Below are 20,029 nucleotides of genomic sequence, written 5' to 3'. Positions count from 1 at the left end.
TTCCATTTAAGAAATATATATCCATTACATCAGTTATACTCAGACATCAGTGGTTCAGGAGCCAAATTAGTGATCAGCATTTCTCAAAAGAACCACAGTAGTCTGAATTCATTTTTCATTTCCTATAATACTATAAATTCAATTTAAACAGTATGATGGGAAATATTGTGTGTGTGTGTGTATTATATATATATATAAATTCTCACAGCAAAATGACTGACCAAATATTATTATTTTATCAATTACAATTGGTGAATAACATAGTAAAATAATCCTGATTGGTTAATAACTTAGATTGTTTAATAATTAAATCACAGTGTTTTAATATCATGTGATGCAAAGAGCTGCAGGAGACACATTAAAGAGCCACTTGCGGCTTGCAAGCCTCAATCCGAGTATCGCTGCATTATGTGAAGCATTTAGTTTTATGAATGCATTAGAATCATAGAATATCAGAGTTGGAAGGGACCTCTGGAGGTCATCTAGTACAACCCCATGCCCAGAGCAGGACCAATCCCCAACTAAATCATCCCAGCCAGGGGCTTTGTCAAGCCTGACCTTAAAAACTTCTAAGGAAGGAGATTCCACCACCTCCCTAGGTAACGCATTCCAGTGTTTCACCACCCTCCTAGTGAAAAAGTTTTTCCTAATATCCAACCTAAATCTCCCCCACTGCAACTTGACACCATTACTCCTTGTCCTGTCATCTGCTGTCACTGAGAGTAGTCTAGATCCATCCTCTTTGGATCCACCTTTCAGGTAGTTAAAAGCAGCTATCAAATTCCCCCTCATTCTTCTCTTCCGTAGACTAAACAATCCCACTTCCCTCAGCCTCTCCTCATAAGTCATGTGTTCCAGACCCCTAATCATTTTTGTTGCCCTTCGCTGGACTCTCTCCAGTTTCTCCATGTCCTTCTTGTAGTGTGGGGCCCAAAACTGGACACAGTACTCCAGATGAGGCCTCACCAGTGTCGAATAAAGGGGAACGATCACGGCCCTCGATCTGCTGGCAATGCCCCTACTTATACACCCCAAAATGCTGTTGGCCTTCCTGGCAACAAGGGCACACTGTTGACTCATATCCAGCTTCTTGTCCACTCTAACCCCTAGGTCCTTTTCTGCAGAACTGCTGCCTAGCCATTCGGTCCCTAGTCTGTAGCGGTGCATTGGATTCTTCCGTCCTAAGTGCAGGACTCTGCACTTGTCCTTGTTGAACCTCATCAGATTTCTTTTAGCCCAATCCTCCAATTTGTCTAGGTCCCTCTGTATCCTATCCCTACCCTCCAGCATATCTACCTCTCCTCCCAGTTTAGTATCATCCGCAAACTTGCTGAGGGTGCAGTCCACACCATCCTCCAGATCATTAATGAAGATATTGAACAAAACCGGCCCCAGGACCGACCCTTGGGGCACTCCGCTAGATACCGGCTGCCAACTAGACATGGAGCCATTGATTACTACCCGTTGAGCCCGACAATCTAGCCAGCTTTCTATCCACCCACTAGTCCATTCATCCAGCCCATACTTCTTTAACTTGCTGGCAAGAATACTGTGGGAGACAGTGTCAAAAGCTTTGCTAAAGTCAAGGACCAACACGTCCACTGCTTTCCCTTCATCCACAGAACCAGTTATCTCATCATAGAAGGCAATTAGATTAGTCAGGCATGACTTTCCCTTGGTGAATCCATGCTGACTGTTCCTGATCACTTTCCTCTCCTCTAAGTGCTTCAAAATGTATTCCTTGAGGACCTGCTCCATGATTTTTCCAGGGACTGAGGTGAGGCTGACTGGCCTGTAGTTCCCAGGATCCTCCTCCTTCCCTTTTTTAAAGATTGGCACTACATTAGCCTTTTTCCAGTCTTCCGGGACTTCCCCCGATCGCCATGCGTTTTCAAAGATAATGGCCATTACCTTCCCTACACATTGTATGATAGCTATGTGTAGATCTGCTTTTATTCTTACTGTAGAGTGTAAGTGCAGTAAAGCGTGCAAGATTTCTGTATTTACTGGATAGGTAGTTTGCAATGTTTATTAATATTATCCATCAGTCCTGTAATATTTGAGTGTTAACAATACCACTTTATAAATATTATAATTCATCTTTTTAAAACTACAAATATAAAATATAACATTAATAACTCAAAAAACCCGAGGAGTGCTTGTGGCACCTTAGAGACTAACAAATGTATTTGGGCATAAGCTTTCGTGGGCTAAAACGCACTTCATCGGATGCATGCAGTGGAAGATACAGGAGGAAGATATATATACACAGAGAACATGAAAAAATGGGTGTTGCCATAACAACTGTAATGAGACTAATCAATTAAGGCTATTAGCAGGAGAAAAAAAAACTTTTGTAGTGATAATCAGGATGGCCCATTTCAAACAGTTGACAAGAAGGTGTGAGTAACAGTAGCGGAAAAATTAGCATGGGGAAATAGTTTTCACTTTGTGTAATGACTCAGTATACGATAGGAGCAGGAATTTGAATTGCACTAAACTGGTAAATAAATTTTACTCCACTTTGGAACAGAATTTGTCATCCAAAGTACTAGCTTTAATATTTTAGACCACAAAACATTTCCCTCTCTAATAACATAAAATACATTGGAAAAGTATTATAGCTATCTGATATGACTTCATTGAAATGGCAATTTACTGCTTGGCAAAGTAAATAATACAATTAACACATGTTTCTGCTGGGTCTTTTGAAATGACACTAGGTTTCTGGCTTCTGCATCTCACATCTGGTTTTAATATGGGTCCTGTGGAACATTTTTTGTTTTTTAACAGTTAGATATTTATGTACAGCTTCATCAACAGTCCAGATGACACACATGGCTTTAGAGGCCAATAGAAGCTGTGGGAAACTCCCACATCAGCACTGCGATCTTATTTCCACAGGAGACAGTTCACTTTGGGAGCAGCCCCGAAGCACTTTTTCTGTCCATTCCTAACCTGGGACTGGTCTGGGTTTGTGAGCCTTGCTCAGCATGCATCTAGTCTTTATAGGCAAAGAGGAATAGTCTGAGTAGTGTTTACTCATTATATCGAAATTGGAGGCATAGGGTCAGAGGCAAAATGAACCACTTCCAGGCTTTACCTTGGCCTGGCCCTACAATAAATGGTTGCATATTAGAGCGCATCTCTAAAAACTGCTACTTACTTGCCATCCAGTTCAGGCATAACTGCAGTGTGTGTAATGTTTAATTGGTTTAGAAAACTTATTGGATTTAATATATTCTAAAATAACAGTTTTCTTGATAGAAATATGACCACTAGGTAGTGCAGAGTAACCTGTATTGATGTGTTAGCGTGCAGAAAGTAAAGACTGACTCTTTAATAATGTTCATGGGTGGGATTATCCCACTGGAATAGAAGAATTAATAACGTTTGTAGAGGGTTTTTGAGATCTTCTTGGTAGTGGCCCCCAATCCCCAAGAGCTCACTCACATGTAGTGGCCATCTCTTTCAAAATCAGCTGCCACTGTTTGTTAAGCAAAACACTTAAGCACATGCTTAACTTAAAGCATGTACTTAAGTGCAATGTAGTCATTGGGAGTAAAGCATATATCTAAGTGCATTGCTGGATTGGAAAGGGATAACTCAAATGCTTAAAGTTAAGCATGAGTTTAAGATGTTTGCTAAATTATGTCCTACAATATCTAGGGTTGTATTAGGGCTGTCTGGAAAAACAGGAATTCCATTTAAAAAAATTTCAGAGGTTTTGAAATTAGTTTTTATTCTGCATCAAAAGAAAAATAAGTCCTTTTGAATTTTTTTGTGAAAAAAGGAGAGAGAGGAGGGCACCCACCCCAGACTAGCCAGTAATTCAATTATGAGGGCACTCATGTGGTATGTGGGAGACCCTAGTTCAAGTCCCTTCTCTGCTTGATTTGGAGTGCCCTAACTGCCAGGCTATAGAGTCAGACTGTGTGAGTGTCTCTCTCTCTCTCCCTCTTCCCCATCCGCTTCTGGAACTGTTCCACTGTAATTAACTATTTTTTGAGCCAGAGGGAGAGAGAGACCATCTTTGCCTGACAGTTCTTCAATATTTAAATCCTCTGAATCTTTGTCAGAAGATTTTTATTGTATTGTACATTATTGTAATTTTATAGCCAGATTCAGCTTTGAAAGGAAAATAGTGTCAGCTGAACGTTATCTATTACTTTGTGAATGGTACTACTGCTATTAAGCAGCTGAAATAAATATTTTCTAAAGCCCTGATATTGCCCAATCCTCTTCCTGTATTTTCACAGCTATTCCTTCTGTTTTCATGCACACGCGAGCATGTACACACATACACACACATTTTTTGCTTGAGTTTTCATTTTTTGAAAATGCTAAAATTTTACGTAGGTTCACTGCATTCAGAAATCTTGCAATGAAATGCTGTTCGACTTGCTTCCAGATTAAAGTTTAGAGACAATTGGAAGCCCTCCAAGTTATGTTTTTAATAGTTCTGTAATGTGCATGCCTAGATGTTTTTTGCTTATACAGTCACACTCCACTGAAGTGTTTCAAATCCTGATTAGATTGTTATTACTGCTGTCATTGGATAATGAAGTAGTCCAGAAGCTTGGTGCTCTGTAAAAGTAAGGTGTGTCCAACATTTCCAAAAATGTCAGGGTGGTAATGTGTACATTTCCCTTCAACAACGATTCATGAAATATTGACATTATTTAATTATTCCCTTGCAGTAGTAGTGCATTCTTCCTGTTGTGGTTTGCTATAAAATGACTAGAACAAAAAAGATTTATATCTACCTTTTACATATCCTCACATTGTCATATCTACAGTATTTTTGTTGCTTACATTTTTACAAGAAACTAAAATTTTTCCATTGATATAAAATACAGTCCTTATTGATTTTAAGTCTTTGCACAAAAATACTGTGAAGAATGTTATTTCTGCTGATAAAACCATTGTCTGATCCCATTCCACTGTTATATCTGACTGTCAGAACAGTAATCTAGCCAAGAGTTTTCTAGATATTAGCAAAATGTGATGCTTGTGTGTTCCCTGTTGACTTTACAGTAGCACTCAACCAATGTAATACTTAAATACCCTTCCCAGAGCTGCAGTGATATCAACAAATAATGTTGAGCACAAATAGTCATTTTTCATGATTCGTATGAAGTGTGTGTAAACTGAAACATTTGTTGTCAATAGGGCTGTGTGAACAGCAAGGTAAATGGTAGTGTATTCAGGTGGCTAATCATTGCTGTCTGCTGCAGATTGAGAGGGTGAAGGGGGTCAAATGGTTCTGTAGAAATGCAGGTGGAAGGGGTTACTAGGGATGGAGCACACCACAGAAATCCGCCATGGAAGAGCTCAAAGATAAGGCAGAATGGCAGGGCAGGGGGGAATAAGGATCCTATAAAAATGAGAAGGCCAGAGCCTGGGGTGGGACAGACGGGACAAATATTCATCAGCCAAATCGCACTAATATTTAGGGAGCAAAGTTAGTCTAGCAGTGAAAGTTGTTGACCACAACAGTGATCGCAGCTATAGAAATACCATACGCAGATAGAAAGATAAGAGACTCCACATTCCTTTGAAGTGTGAGATCTGCACCTCTTTCAAAAGCAGATCTAGGAAAAATGGAAATTAAATTTAGCCTTCCCCTGATGGCTCAAGCCATGCAATCAGCCTCTGTTCCAAGTCTGGAAAAACAGTACATCAGCCTTGGAGTACACTTAATGCCCTGTCAACATCCACATCCCGGTCACCGAGATCCTCATGGGAGAAGAGCGCGGAAGGTACCAGCAAATCTCTAAAGAGTAGGGGTCCTGGATCTCCTAACAGAGATTCGAAGAGAAACTAGTCATTTCAGAGACCATCTGTTCTGGAGACCTCAGGACCCAGCTCAAAGCTGGTCCAGTACCAGGCGTTCTTTGAAGACTTACAAGCTAGCGTCTGTCCCTCACCAAGTACATGACTCACTCAGATTGTGGAGGGATCCCTCCAAACTCTGTTCTAGAGTCCTTTTCACCCAGCCTTCTATAACATTAGATGCATCCCTTGTGGGATAGATACTGCACCTAGGGACCATTGCATCATTTAGGCAGGTGGTCTGCCTAAAAGTGCTTCCTGCATATCAGTATCCTGCAACTGAGAGAAATCAGGAATGCCTACATCCACTCTTTCTGTTAATCAGGAACGAATCTGTCAGAGTTGTGACAGACAACGTAGCCTGCATGTTCTACATCAATCATCAGGACAGCATGAGATCTCCCTCTCTTTGTGACTAAGCAATGAAGCTTTGGAACTGGTGTGCAGCCAATCACATCCTCATCTCAGTCTCTTACCTTCCAGGCATACAAAACGCCACGGTCAACGATCTCAGCAGACACTGCTGTCAACATTATAAAAGGATTCTCAGAACTATTTTTCTGATGTGAGGGTTTCCAGAATTGGCCCTACTACATCACCGCTGCCAACAGGATGTGCAAAAAATTCTGTTCGAACGGAGGACTGTTCAAAAAGAGGTCCTTGTTCCCTAAGAGATCCCTTCCTCACTCCTTGGATGAAGGTAGTTCTCTATTCATACCCTCTGATACCGTTGATTTTGAGAGTGTTGAACAAGATCAAATGATAAAAATATGCCTGCACTTAAAATGCTATTGTGTAGATGCTCACTGCAGTAACAGAGGGCGTTCTCCCATTGCCGTAGTTAATCCACCTCCCCAAGAGTTGGTAGCTAGATTGAAGGAAGAATTCTTCTGTCAGCCTAGCGCTGTCTACATCAGGGGTTGGGTTAGGTTGGCATAGCTACGTATCTCAGATGTGGATTTTTCACATCTTTGAGAGATGTAGCTATGCTGGTGTAAGTTTTCAGTGTAGACTAACCCAAACCTGGAGTCATTTTAGTTGTACAGAACTGGACAAGACAAGTCTTGTACCCTTATCTGATCTGCCTAGCTTTCTGTCTAGCATTGAAACTTCTGTCCGTTCGCTGTCTGCTGCCTCAGGACTCTGGTTGGACTTTATTTTCCATCCTGAGAATTCATCCACTCTTAGCCCTGGTCTACACTGGGGTGGTGGTGGGTGGATTGATCTAAGTTACGTGAATAACGTAGCTGAAGTCGACGTACTTAGATTGACTTACCGTGGTGTCTCCACCGCGGTGAGTTGACTGCTGCCACTCCCCCGATGACTCCGCTTGCGCCTCTCGCGGCGCTGGAGTACAGGAGTTGACGGGAGAGCACTCGGGGATTGATTTATCATGTATAGACTAGACGCAATAAATTGATCCTCGCTGGATCAATCGCTGCCTGCCGATCCGGTGGGTAGTGAAGACATACCCTTAGTTTGGTTCTTTAATTGTTCTTGGGAATATAAACTTCTTGTTTGGCAGAAATACAAGTAGTATCGTTAACCAGCAGAAAGGTATCTATGCAAAACATTTACTTTCAAAAATGGAAGAGATTTCGCTGCTGGTGTGTCCAGCAACAGGTTTCACCTGTTCAGTCTTCCCTCTCCACTGTTCTCAATTATATGTTGAAATTTAAAAAATCATCTGTAAAGTGTTTCTCAGTGTTTGTCCACGCTTTGATGGCAAGATTCATCAAGGGTTTCATTAGACAGCTTACCCCTGTATGGGATTTCAACCTGGTCTTTAATTATGTTATGACACCTCCTTTTGAACCACTGGCTACCTGTTCTCTACTTCATCTGTCTCTAAAGACAACTTTCTGGGTGACAATCATCTCTGCCCGAAGAGTCAGAGAAAGGGTTATAGACATTGTAATGACAGATCCTCCCTTGATGGTATTTTTCAGGGGAAATGTTTTAATATGATCGTACCCTAAATTTCTACTTAAAGTATCTTCTGAATTCCCTGTTTACCAGGTATTCTTCCATTTTTTTCTGCAAACCCACACCTGAACAGGAGGGAGGCTGCTCTTCACACTTTGGATATCCCAAGGACATTAGCCTTCTACCTGGACAGAACCAAACCATTCAGAAAGTCTCTCAGACTGTTTGTTTTGTTTGATGACAGATCCAAAGGATCGACAATCTCCACTCAGAGACTCTTAAAGGTGGATCTCTGGGTATATTATTGTGACGGGTTGGACCCCCCATCCGGGTTGCCCCCAATGTTCTGAGGTCTCACTGAGCCTGCCCATTCCACCAACTTGGGCTTCCTCACTGTGTCTATGCTGTACCAGGCCCTCAAGCCTTCTCTAGCACACTCACAGGTAAGGTCACACTCAGCTGTTGACACAGACTGAAATTAGCACTGTGTGGGAAGAATTAGATCAGGGATTTACTCAGCACTCACGTGCACACCCCCTTTGGGAAGCAAACCCAAAATAATATTGTCTTGCGCTATATAGAAAAATCTGCACAGTGCAAGCTTATAAAAATCGCCCTCTTCCTCAGTGTGGAGAGAGATATGCACAGCTTTTTGCCCCCCTTCCCTCTTGATATGAATTGTACAAACTGGGTTATGTTATAAACAAGAAACAAGTTCATTAACTGCAAAATGTAAATTTTAAGTGATTATAAGAGATAGCAAACGGTACAAAGCAGATTACTGAGCAAATAAAACAAAGCACACAAACTAAGGTTAATATACTCAAGAAACTGGTTACAAAATGTAATTTCTCACCCTAAATGTTGTTTTAAGCAGGTTGCAGAGTTTCTGTAGCTTAGAGTTCCAGTTATTTCTCTTTACAGACTGGACCCCTATTTCAGCCTAGACTCAACCCTGCCTTTCCCTTCAGGTGTTTTTAGCAGTCTTCCTTTCTGGGCAGGCAATGGAGGAGAGTCCTGATTGATTTATTCCCCAACTTTAAATAGAATTTACCTAAGCCTGGAACCCTTTGTTTCCAGCGGAAAAATACCACCAGTGTCCAGTACTCCGTACCAGGTGACATCATCAGATGACCCTGCAGTGTCAAAGCAACATCCCAGGAAGCTCCTCATCAGGAAGGTGGGAGATTAGTATCTTCAGAGTTCTATTGTCCTTCTTAAATGGCTCATTCAGAATGATTGCTTGCTGTCTGGTGGGTGTTCCCTGAAGTACACACATAGTTGTAATTGTTACATAGTCAATATTCTTAACTTCAGATATAGAAATGATACATGCATACAAATTGGATAATCACATTCAGCAAATCAAAACCTTTGCACTGATGCCTCATATGACCCGTTTTGCTTAAAACATATCTTGGTTATGGCATATTTATATCATAACAATATTTTTATGAAGAATTTGGGGTGCAGCGTCACAAGTATCTCTTGTTATGAGGCTGCCAACATTCAACCTCCTTCTTTAGTTACTGTCCATTCCACAAGGTCCCAATTTATTTCTGTGGTATTGTTGAAAAATGTTCCATTTGTTGAAATTTGCAGAGTTACAAATTGGACTTCAGTACATACTTTTGCCAAACATTATGACTTGGTTCATGCTTCTAGATCAGATGCTGTGGTTAGCAATACAGTTCCATCTTCAATTTTAGAGCCAACTCCAAAGCTCCCTCCTCCTGGGGATATTACTCGGGAGTCTGCTGAAGTGAAGTACCCATAGGGACACTACGTGAAGGAGAGGTTACTTGCCTTGTGCAGTAACTGGAGTTCTTCAAGATGTGTCCCCCTAAGGGTGCTCCACTACGCACTCTTCTTCCCCTCTCCTTCAGAGTTCCATCTCACAGGACTTTGTGATAGAGAAGGAACTGAGCACAGTTCACTTGTGCAATGCTATGTATCATTTGTATGAGGATGTCTGGAGTGCACTGGTACTGAAAATCTCTGATCACAGGTGCTGCACACCTGAAGTGAAGCACCCATAGGGGGACACATCTCAAAGAACTCCAGTTACTGCACAAGATTGAGTAACATCTTCTTCTGACATGAGCATTGTAAGTGGCCTTGTACAAGTCAGTTTATCTATTTATGCCATCTGTAAAATGGGGGTTACAAACTTCAAACCAACCCTTCAAAGAACTCATTTGTTTATAAATATTCTGAGATCCTCTCATAGAATTCTGGGAATGGAAGGAACCTTGAGAGGTCATCTAGTCCAGTCCCCTGCATTCATGGCAGGACTAAGTATTATCTAGACCATCCCTGATAGGTGTTTGTCTAACTTGCTCTTAAAAATCTCCAATGATGGAGATTCCACAACCTCCCTAGGCAATTTATTCCAGTGCTTAACCAGCCTGAAAAATTAAGAAATTTTTCCTTATGTCCAACCTAAACCTCCCTTGCTGCAATTTAAGCCTATTGCTTCTTGTCCTATCCTCAGAGGTTAAGAAGAACAATTCTTCTCTCTCCTCCTTGTAACAACCTTTTATGTACTTGAAAATTGTTATCATGTCCCCTCTCAGTCTTCTCTTTTCCAGACTAAACAAACCCAATTTTTTCAATCTCCCTCATCGGTCATGTTGTCTAGACCTTTAATCATTTTTGTTGCTCTTCTCTGGACTTTCTCCAGTTTGTCCACGTCTTTCCTGAAATGTGGCACCCAGAACGGGACACAATACTCCAGTTGGGGCCTAACCAGTGCAGAGCAGATAGGAAGAATTACTTCTTGTGTCTTGCTTACAACGCTCCTGCTAATACATCCCAGTATGATGTTCGCTTTTTTTGCAACAGTGTTACACTGTTGACTCATATTTAGCTTGTGGTCCACTATGACCCCCAGATCCCTTTCTGCAGGACTCCTTCCTGGGCAGTTATGTCCAGTTTGTCCAGATCATTTTGAATTATAATTCTATCCTCCAGACCACTTGCAAACCCCCCCCCCCCCAGCTTGGTATTGTCCGCAGACTTTATAAGTGTACTCTCTATGCCATTATCTGAATCATTGATGAAGATATTGAACAAAACCGGATCCAGAACTGACCTTTGCAGGACCCCACTCGTTATGCTCTTCCAGCATGACCGTGAACCACTGATAACTACTCTCTGGGAATGGTTTTCCAACCAGTTATGAACCCACCCCTGTCATAAAAGAGGTTACTGAGCAATTCCATAGACTGGAAAATTTATTATTCAGTTCATTAATCTCCAGTTGTTGAAATAGTTAGACTAATTAAAACTTTGGACATGCTATAGGGAAGAATAAGTGTGTCATATGCTAGAGAACTAAATTAGCACAAATTATGAACTTTTCATACAAGCATTAGCAATTATTTGCTCTGATGAAATATTTTACCTAGAGGTATTGCAGTTTATTCTTGATAAGAAGAATAACAGAAGCTGTAGCTAGTTAAAAATTCCAAATATATGAAAAAAAATTAAGAACAGAACTACCAGAAAAAAGGTGGAATGCTTGTACAGTATTAATGACATGCAGGTTAGCAGCAGGTGGTTGTTTGAGGTTTTTTCATGGGTTATGGTAAAGTTGTAAATTGCTGTCATGAGGCCAGAACACTGATAGAGTTTAAAATATGTCTGTATAAAAATTCACTGTATATCATAAAACTGCATAGACATTTACAGCTGTTTAAAAGTAACATTTATTATCTCATCAGTTTGTATAGAAGGGAAAAACAACTATGCCACAAATGGCAGTCACTACCTCAGTTTATATGAGGTGTAAAAAATTAGTCTTAGTAAATGTAACACTATTCCAGGTGCTGTGAAAACTATAGCACATGTAACTCCTTGTAAATTTAGTGTGGTTAGTCTTGATTCTTCATAATGTGTTGTATTGCTTTTGAGTACTGTTTTTGTCTGGGTTTATATCTAGTATTATGTATCACCTTAAAACAATAATGCATGGTGGGTGAAACTATTATTAAACATTGGACATTTTCTACCAGTAGCAATTAAAGCTACTTCTTTCTTTTCCCATGGTAACTATAGAGAATACCTCTAATACCATAGCAAAGGAAAGTATTGTGGTATACTAAACATCCATTTTTAAACGTGCTCACTGAATAACTAAGATGAACATTTAAACTGAAAATCTGAAACTTGAGTTTGTCATCACAGTAAATTGGTATTTTAAGGGCCTGGGATGTTTTTACCTGGTGGTGAATAAAATATAAAAAAAAGTTCTTTTCAGTTTCTTTGGGAAATAGTTTGACTGAATTTCCTGTGGAAGCTAATCACTCTTTCAGAGCACAACTTCTTCCTTGGTAATAGTTGTATAATTCCAGTTCAGGCATTAATCATTCTTAGCACCATCTTCTTCCAAAGGACTAAGACTATGACACTCCGCTGCTCCCCAATTGTCAGTATATAACAATCTGGCAAAAAGGAATGGTGTTAATGGGACTGACCACGTCTAACAACCTAACATGAGTTCTTTACTGACTCTTGATATTGTCAGAGAGGGAAGAATGGTTTGAGCAACTGAAAAACAATCTGTATAACAGGGCAGGGTGTCCCTTTAAAGCAAAAGCTCTAGCTTTTTTCAGCAACAAGGGCTTATGGGAATTGTACTGTATAAGTAGGGCCCTACCAAATTTCATGGCCATTGAAAATGCATTAGACCTTAAAATCTAATATCCCCCATGAAATCTGGTCCCCATGTGAAATCTGGCTGATATAGGGGAGGGGCAGGGCTGGGGATTCTTACCATGCGCCAGGCTCCAGATGGTATTCCCGGCCTGGGACTTCCTGTTCCCCTCCAGGGACTGTTCCTGGGGCCGGGTCAGACCCATCTCCGGGAACGTCTTCCAGCTGCAGAAAGCTTCATGGCTGCTTGCTGGGAGCTTAGAAGTAAGGACGATAATACTGCAACCCGCCCCTCCCCCATACAATAGCCTTGCAAACCCCTTCCCCCCTCAGCTCCCTTTTGGGTCAGGATCCCCACTGTTACAACGCCATGAAATTGCAGATTTAAGTATTTGAAACCATGAAATTTATGATTTTTAAAATCATATGTTCATGAAATCGACCAAAATGGACTGAGAATTTGGTAGGGCCCTATGTATAAGGGACTCTTGTAAACTATGACCTGAAGGTGTAGGGTAAGGGATCTGGATGTATAGGCAGCTGGGTCCATCCCTCAGAAGAGCGGGAGACTTTGAGAGAGCATGGTCTGTTGGGAGGGTTCTTTGGAGGGAGGGCCTTGAAATGTGCCTGCAAATGGCAACTCACTTAAACCTCACTTTGTCTCAGTTTCTCTGTCTGTATTCTGCACCTGACATGCCCCACTGGACCCTTCTGAGAAAGTTTTCTACAAGGCTTAAACAGTCCCTGGGTATTGCTGCTGCGAAAGCTGGATTTTTCCCTCCTTTTTCGACTTTGTGCAACAGGCTATGTTTTCCCATTTTTAATATAGGTGAGTTGTTGCTCCGGCAGAACACACAACTTTCTGGTGCTTGATTGGCCCAGACATCAGTGCATATTTCTGCAGCATAAATTACAAAATCTTATTTCATGTCTTCATTTCACCTGTTCTGTATTCAAATGAGGAAATGATGCCTGAGGTGTTCTGAACATTCTCTTGTCAAGCATTGCAAAACTGTCATGATCTCTACCAGCCCAGGCACAGACTCTGCTCACTCACCGTTTGCTGTGGTGATTGATACTTAAAAATCTAATAACTTTCGTTCTTCTTCGAGTGCTTGCTCATGTCCATTCCATGTTAGGTGTGTGTGCTCGCCACATGCACTGTTGCGGGAAGTTTTTCCCCCAGCAGTATCCATAGGGGACAGACTCTGGCGCCCCCTAGAGTGGCACCCGCATGGCACAGTATGAGGGGTGCTGCCAGCTCCCCACACCCTCGGTTCCTTCTTGCCACCAGTGACGGTGCTGGAACATATGCTGCTTTGGCTAGAGTTATTTTGTTTTCTGTTCTTGTGAACTTTGAAAACCTGTAATATAGTTGTATATAGTTAGTAGTTTCTTAGTTACCCTTAGTAATTCTCAACTTTTTGTTAGTCCCAAACGGGACTCAGCTGGGGGACGGGGCACGCCCTAGTCCCTGGGCTTTAAACCCTGAGATCGTTGCAAACAGCCTATGCCCATCAGTGATCCACATACCAGCTCCCTAAGGCGCTTAGGCGAAGGGCACATAAGTGACAAGTGTTGTATCTGGAAGTCCTTTAACCTAGGACGAAGAAGGAGCGCGATATCCGTCTGAAAGCGCTCCTAATGGAGTCGGCACTTACTCTGGCACCAGAGCACCGTCCATGACCCAGCACCGGTCCCCCTCCACGGCTCCAGGGAAGATCTCCTACCTCCCGTAAGGGAAAGGAGAGAGTTGGGGGTGAGCCACGACCCGTGCTGGGCAGCTCAACGTCCCCTTCGGGAAGTTGGGCCCAAGTTCAAGTCAAGCGGTGCAGCCCATTCCATGCTTCGTCTGTCCCCGCAGATAGCGGTGCAGGCCCTAGCCAGCTTCAGGTGCCATTGACGCCCGAAGTTCTTCAAGCAGCTCAAGAGATCCTGACACTCCCGGCGCCAGCCACACCAGCTCCAGCGGAACTGCTCCCCATCTAGAGGGACGTCCCGCCAGTGTTTGCCTGCCCAAAGCCGTCACACCTCATGACTGGAGAGGCAGGCTCAGCAGAGCCCTCTTCGGTCCCCGCACTGGGGGCACCGATCGAGGGACTCGAGGTGTACCTTGCCAGTAGATTGACGCACACCCTCTGAGGTACGTGCCACCTGGCAAGGATTCCAGGACCGGCCCCGACAGTCTCCAAGGACCCGGTACTGATCCCGGGACCGATTGAACACCAGAGACTGTCAATCGCCGGGCTGTCATCGCCTGCCTCCAAGAAAGAGGTCACCCTACTCAGGGCGATCTTCCTGGCAACCAGCCCATAGTAGCTGCCGGTCCTGTTCGACGTCCCAGTACCGGTCGAGTAGCGTGAGGCATGGATTGCAGGTGTCTGACGCAGATCCGCCAAATGCCGTTAGTCCCTGAGAGCCCAACCAAGACAGTCTCGATCAGACAGCTCGGCTTCGGGACACAATGACTGGCACTGGTTGGACAAGAGCCACCGCTCAGCCTGATCCTGGTTGCCCCGTACCAACCGCTCTGCCCAGTACCAACCGCGCCTGCTCATAGCGAGGTTCCCTGACTGCGGGATAAGCCCCAGTACCGGTGGTGCCGACTACATTATCAGCACCGAAACCTGTCCCATGGCCCCAAGCACAGTGGCCATCGCCATGGAATCCATGGAACCCTTGGGGGTTCACCCAACCTTCCCAGGCTCCCCAATCGGTGTTGGGAGCCTCAGAGAGGCCAGCAGCCTTGGTACCCTGTCCCGCTCCGGTGCTCAAGGCTTTGGGGAGGGTAAGACCCCACAGGTCCAGGAGGACCCAGGGGAGCAAGCTGCTGGACTACCAGTGGATGTGGAGGTTCCCGTGGCACCGTCCTCATCGTCGCCAGACAAGGCTATCACGGGGCCCGCTCACCCAGTTCCTCGGGATGACGCCAAAGCGCACCGGAAACTTTTGAAGAGGGTCGCTTCTAACCTGGGGCTTCAGGCAGAGGAATTGGAGGAGCCCTCAGACTCTCTGTTTGAGGTCCTCTGCTCCTCGGCTCCTGCCAGGTTGGCTCTACCCCTTCATGAAGGGGTTTCTAAAATCATTAATGACCTGTGTCAGACTCCCTCTTCCCTGGCTGTTATACCAATAAAATAAAAACCAGCAGGAACTTATTAAAGGGGAAAAGGCAAAATGCCACATTTATTGTGAATACAGAAAGAATCATAGTAAGCAGTTATAGCTATAACATTCCATTCAATCTCATATTTATTCACACATTCATTCATACACACACAGGTTCTGCAAGGTTGTTATCATAGTTACCAGCCTTAGAGTTGCTCATGCCAAGCCACTGGCCAGATGGCCTGGACATGAGGAGGGAGCAGGGCCTTGTCAGATGCTCATCTGATGCTCCTGGAAGTTGGTTTGCAGAATCAGACCCCAAAGTTCTCACTTTCTAGAGTCCATTTTTATAGGAATTTCTTCCTGTGCCAGTCTATGGGAATTGCTTCATCATGCTGTTGCTGAATCAATCAGCAGATGGCACATTCCTGACGGCTCCGTGCTGCCAGATGTTATCTTGTTCTTTGGTTCTCCCATTCTTGAGGCTGTTGGGTGGATTCCAGTCTGCCCTCCTGGGGTCCTCTGGTTATTTCCACTTGACGCCTTCTTCGGCTGATGGACACTGGATTCTTAGGCTGGCACCTCCCTGATCATTCAGTTATTATTCACACCAAGCATCCATCTACATACATCCTCTATCTCTATTTTAATCACAATTGTTAACAAAGCGAGCTGAATACAACAAAAGGGCGGGGAGTCTCTGGGTGTTGTTTCTGTTGTTACAGAGTATTGCTTTAAGTCTCTCTCTGTGTGAGTAGTTGTTGTTACAAAGAATTGCTTTGAGAACAGACTCTGTCTTAGAATGTACTAACACAATTAGCAGCTTGCAAGTTTCACACATAGAGGGAGAGAAACAGTACCAAAAACCAAGAGACCTCTTAATTAGTAATACCCTGGAATTTAAACTATGGGGAATCAAACTCATTTGTGATTTTAATACAGAACTTCTTTAATGTGATCCAACATGGCCCCTATCTCCAAAAGGGCCTACCACAAGTACTTTATGCCAACCAAAGAGCATGAGTACTTATACTCCCACCCAGCCCCCAGTTCCCTTGTGGTTGAGACGGTTAACCACAAGGAGAGGCAAGGACAACCGGGGCCACCCCCCAAAATGAAGATTCGAGGAGGCTGAATGTCTTTGGAAGTAAGGTTTATTCATCTTCCAGCCTTCAGCTGAGAGTGGCCAACTACCAAGCTCTCCTTGGCTGATATGACTTTAATATGTGGCAAGCTGTGGCCAAGTTTGAAGGGTCGCTCCCTGAAGCTTCCAAGAAGGAGTTCCGAGCGATTCTCGATGACGGCATGACTGCAGCCAGGGCGGCCCTCCAGGCAGCGTTGGATGATTCCTGCACCACCTTGAAAACCCTGGGTTTCTTCGTCCCAGCCCTGGCGTATAAGTGGTTCAAACTGCAGCAGCCTCAGGGCCAGAAGAGCCAGCCTCAGCAGGACCAGCCTTGTAAACGAGTCAAGGGTTACAAGCGCCTCCCGAGCCACCCGCCTCTGCCCAGTCGGGCTCAACCCATAATAAGCAGGGGGTCAAATAGTCACTTTGAGGGTGTGTCCGAGGGCAACCTACCAGACTATTCCCTGGATCCATCTTTCCCAGTGTTCTCCGACTGCCTTTCCCCTTTCCTTCTGGCGTGGACCGTTATAACTTCAGACTGCAGGGTCCTCAGCACAGTGGAATGGGGTTATACCCTCCAGTTCCTTTCTACCCCCACTTCCCACCCACCTTCCCTGTCCCTCTTCAGGGACCCCTCTCACAAGTGTCTCCTCATGCAAGAGGTAAAGGGGTTACTGCACCTGGGTGCAGTGGAAGAAGTTCCTCTCGAGTACAGGAACAAGGGGTTCTATTCCTGGTACTCTTTAATCCCAAAGGCCAAGGGTGGCTATCGCCCATCCTGCACCTGCAAGACCTCAAAAAGTACCTACAGAAGCTAAAGTTCTGCACGGTCTCTCTGGCTTCTATTATCCCCTCCCTGGATCTGGGAGACTGATATGCTGCCCTCGACTTGAAGGATGCATACTTCCACATAGCGATCTTTCAAGAACACAGACGCTTTTTCCGGTTTACGGTGGGGCCCCACCACTACCAGTTTACGGTCCTCCTGTTTGGCCTGGTGACCGAGGTTGTTTACTAAGTGCAAGTCAGTGGTAGCGGCTTACCTCAGGCGCAGGGCTATCCAGATCTACCCGTAGTTCGACACTGGCTCGTCAAAGGTGTCTCCAGCTCTCAAGTCCGAAGGGATGTTGCGGTGCTTCAAGCCATGTGCCGCTCTCTGGGCCTACTGGTGAATGACAAAAAGTCAACATTAGTGCCAGTGCAGAGGACAGAGTTCATCAGAGCAGTCCTCGACTCTACCTGCGTCAGAGCATTCCTGCCACTGGAAAGGTTCCACACAATGGCGAACCACATCGCATTCCCTCTGACTGCAACCAGGATCTGCCTGCGCCTGCTGGGCCACATGGCAATGTGCACTTGTGTGGTCTGCCATGCCAGGGTCCAGATGTGGCCCCTGCAACAATGGCTGGTGATGGTCTATTCCCAGTCCCGAGACCCCCTGGAGAAGATCGTTACCATTCCCCAGGCGATACTTACCTCACTGCGATGGTGGACTGACCACAGGACAGTCCTGGAAGGGGTTCTGTTCAACAGCCCCCCTCACTCTGTCGAGTTGGTGTTGGACACCTTGGAATTCGGCTGGGGGGCACATCCTGGCAACCTCCAGAAACATGGGATGTGGTCCCCGGAGGAGGTGCGGTTATACATAAACGTCAAAGAACTCTGAGCGGTCTGGCTGGCATGTGGAGTCGTCTTGCCCCACTGTCAGTCAGGCAAGGTGGTACAAGTCCTAACGGACAACACAGCCTCGATGTTCTACATCAACAGGCAAGGGGGCGCACGCTCATAGGCTCTCTGTCAGGAGGCGCTCTGTCTGTGGGACTTCAGCATCAGCCATGAAATCCACCTGGAAGCTTGTCACCTTCCCGACATCAGGAATATGTTGGCAGAACAGCTCAGCAGAGACTTCTCCTCTCACCACGAGTGGTTGCTCCATCCAGAGGTAGCCTGCATGATCTTCCAAAGGTGTGGAACTCCCCAAGTGGACCTGTTCGCTACCAGACAGAACAGGAAATGCCACCGATTTTTTTCTCGACAGGGTCTGAGCAAGGACTCCCTCTGGTGCCTTCGTCCTCTTGTGCTCAAGAAGCCTGATGTGGGCATTCCCTCCGATTCCGCTCATCAGCAGGGCACTGGCAAAGATCAAGAGAGACCAGGCATGGGTTATCATGGTCGCCCCGGTGTGGCCTCGCCAGCATTGGTTCAGCATTCTCATGAATCTGTCAGCAGTCCCTCCCTGGCCCCTGTCCAACCGACCGGACCTGCTGTCGCAGGACCACAGTTGGCTCTTACACCCCAACCTCGGGTCTCTCCACCTGTTTGGAAGGAATCTAACGGGTCCTTGTAGAAAGTAGGAAGCCCTCAACTAGACTGACTTACCTGGCTGTACTGGACTACCTGCTCCATTTGAGGAACCAGGGCCTGGCACATTCTTCCATTAGAGTGCATCTTGCGGCCATTTCTGCTTTTCATCTGCCGATCCAAGGACAGACCATGTTCTCCCATGACATGACGACTAGATTCTTGAGAGAGACTTCCCGCAGGTGTGGGTTCCCGTCCCGCAGTGAGATCTTAACTTGGTCCTCTCTAGGGTCACTGGGCCATCCTTTGAACTGCTGGGTTCCTGCTCACTTTCCCATCTGTCATGGAAGGTCCAGTTCCTGATGGTGGTGATGTCGGCAAGACAGGTCTCGGAAATTAAAGCCTTGACCTCAGAACTGCCGTACATGGTCTTCCACAAAGATAAGGTTCAGTTGCGGCCCCATCTGGCCTTCCTGCCCAAGGTGTTCTCCACCTTCCATATGAACCAGGACATCTTCCTCCTGGTGTTCTCTCCCAAACCGTACAAGCCCTGGACGTCCGGAGGGCCTTGGCTTTTTGCTTAGAGCATACCAAGCCTTTCTGTAAATCGACTCAACTCTTCATCGCTACAGCGGATAGGATGAAAGGTCATCCAGTGTCCTCGCAGAGGATTTCCAATTGGATCACCTTGTGCATAAGGACCTGTTACAACCTGGCGAGGGTTCCGCTGGCACCAATTGTCAGAGCCCACTCAAGAGCTCAGGCGTCTTTGGTGGCCTTCCTGGTGCACGTCCCTATCTAGGACATCTGTAGAACCGCAACGTGGTCCTCTGTCCACACATTTACCTCTCATTATGCCATAACTCAGCAGGCCAGGGATGACGCTGGGTTCGGCAGAGCTGCGTTGCAATCTCTACATGTCCATGAACTCCTACCCACCTCCAGGGGTACTGCTTTGGAGTCACCTAATATGGAATGGACATGAACAAGAACTCAAAGAAGAAAAGACAGTTACTTTTTCCGTAACTGGTGCTCTTCGAGATGTGTTGCTCATGTCCATTCCATGACCCGCCCTCCTTC

At 45.0% G+C, this 20,029-nt stretch overlaps 1 protein-coding gene across 4 annotated transcripts in view; it reads left to right on the top strand.

Annotated features, from left to right (window-relative positions):
- The window catches only part of ATG7 (autophagy related 7), a 250,065-nt gene that overhangs the window by 125,881 nt on the left and 104,155 nt on the right, over positions 1-20,029 (top strand). The window lies entirely within an intron of this gene.

The sequence above is a fragment of the Natator depressus genome, chromosome 7 (genome assembly GCF_965152275.1).
Source record: "Natator depressus isolate rNatDep1 chromosome 7, rNatDep2.hap1, whole genome shotgun sequence".
Classification (NCBI taxonomy): Eukaryota; Metazoa; Chordata; order Testudines; family Cheloniidae; genus Natator; species Natator depressus.
This window is presented reverse-complemented; position numbering and strand designations above follow the sequence as displayed.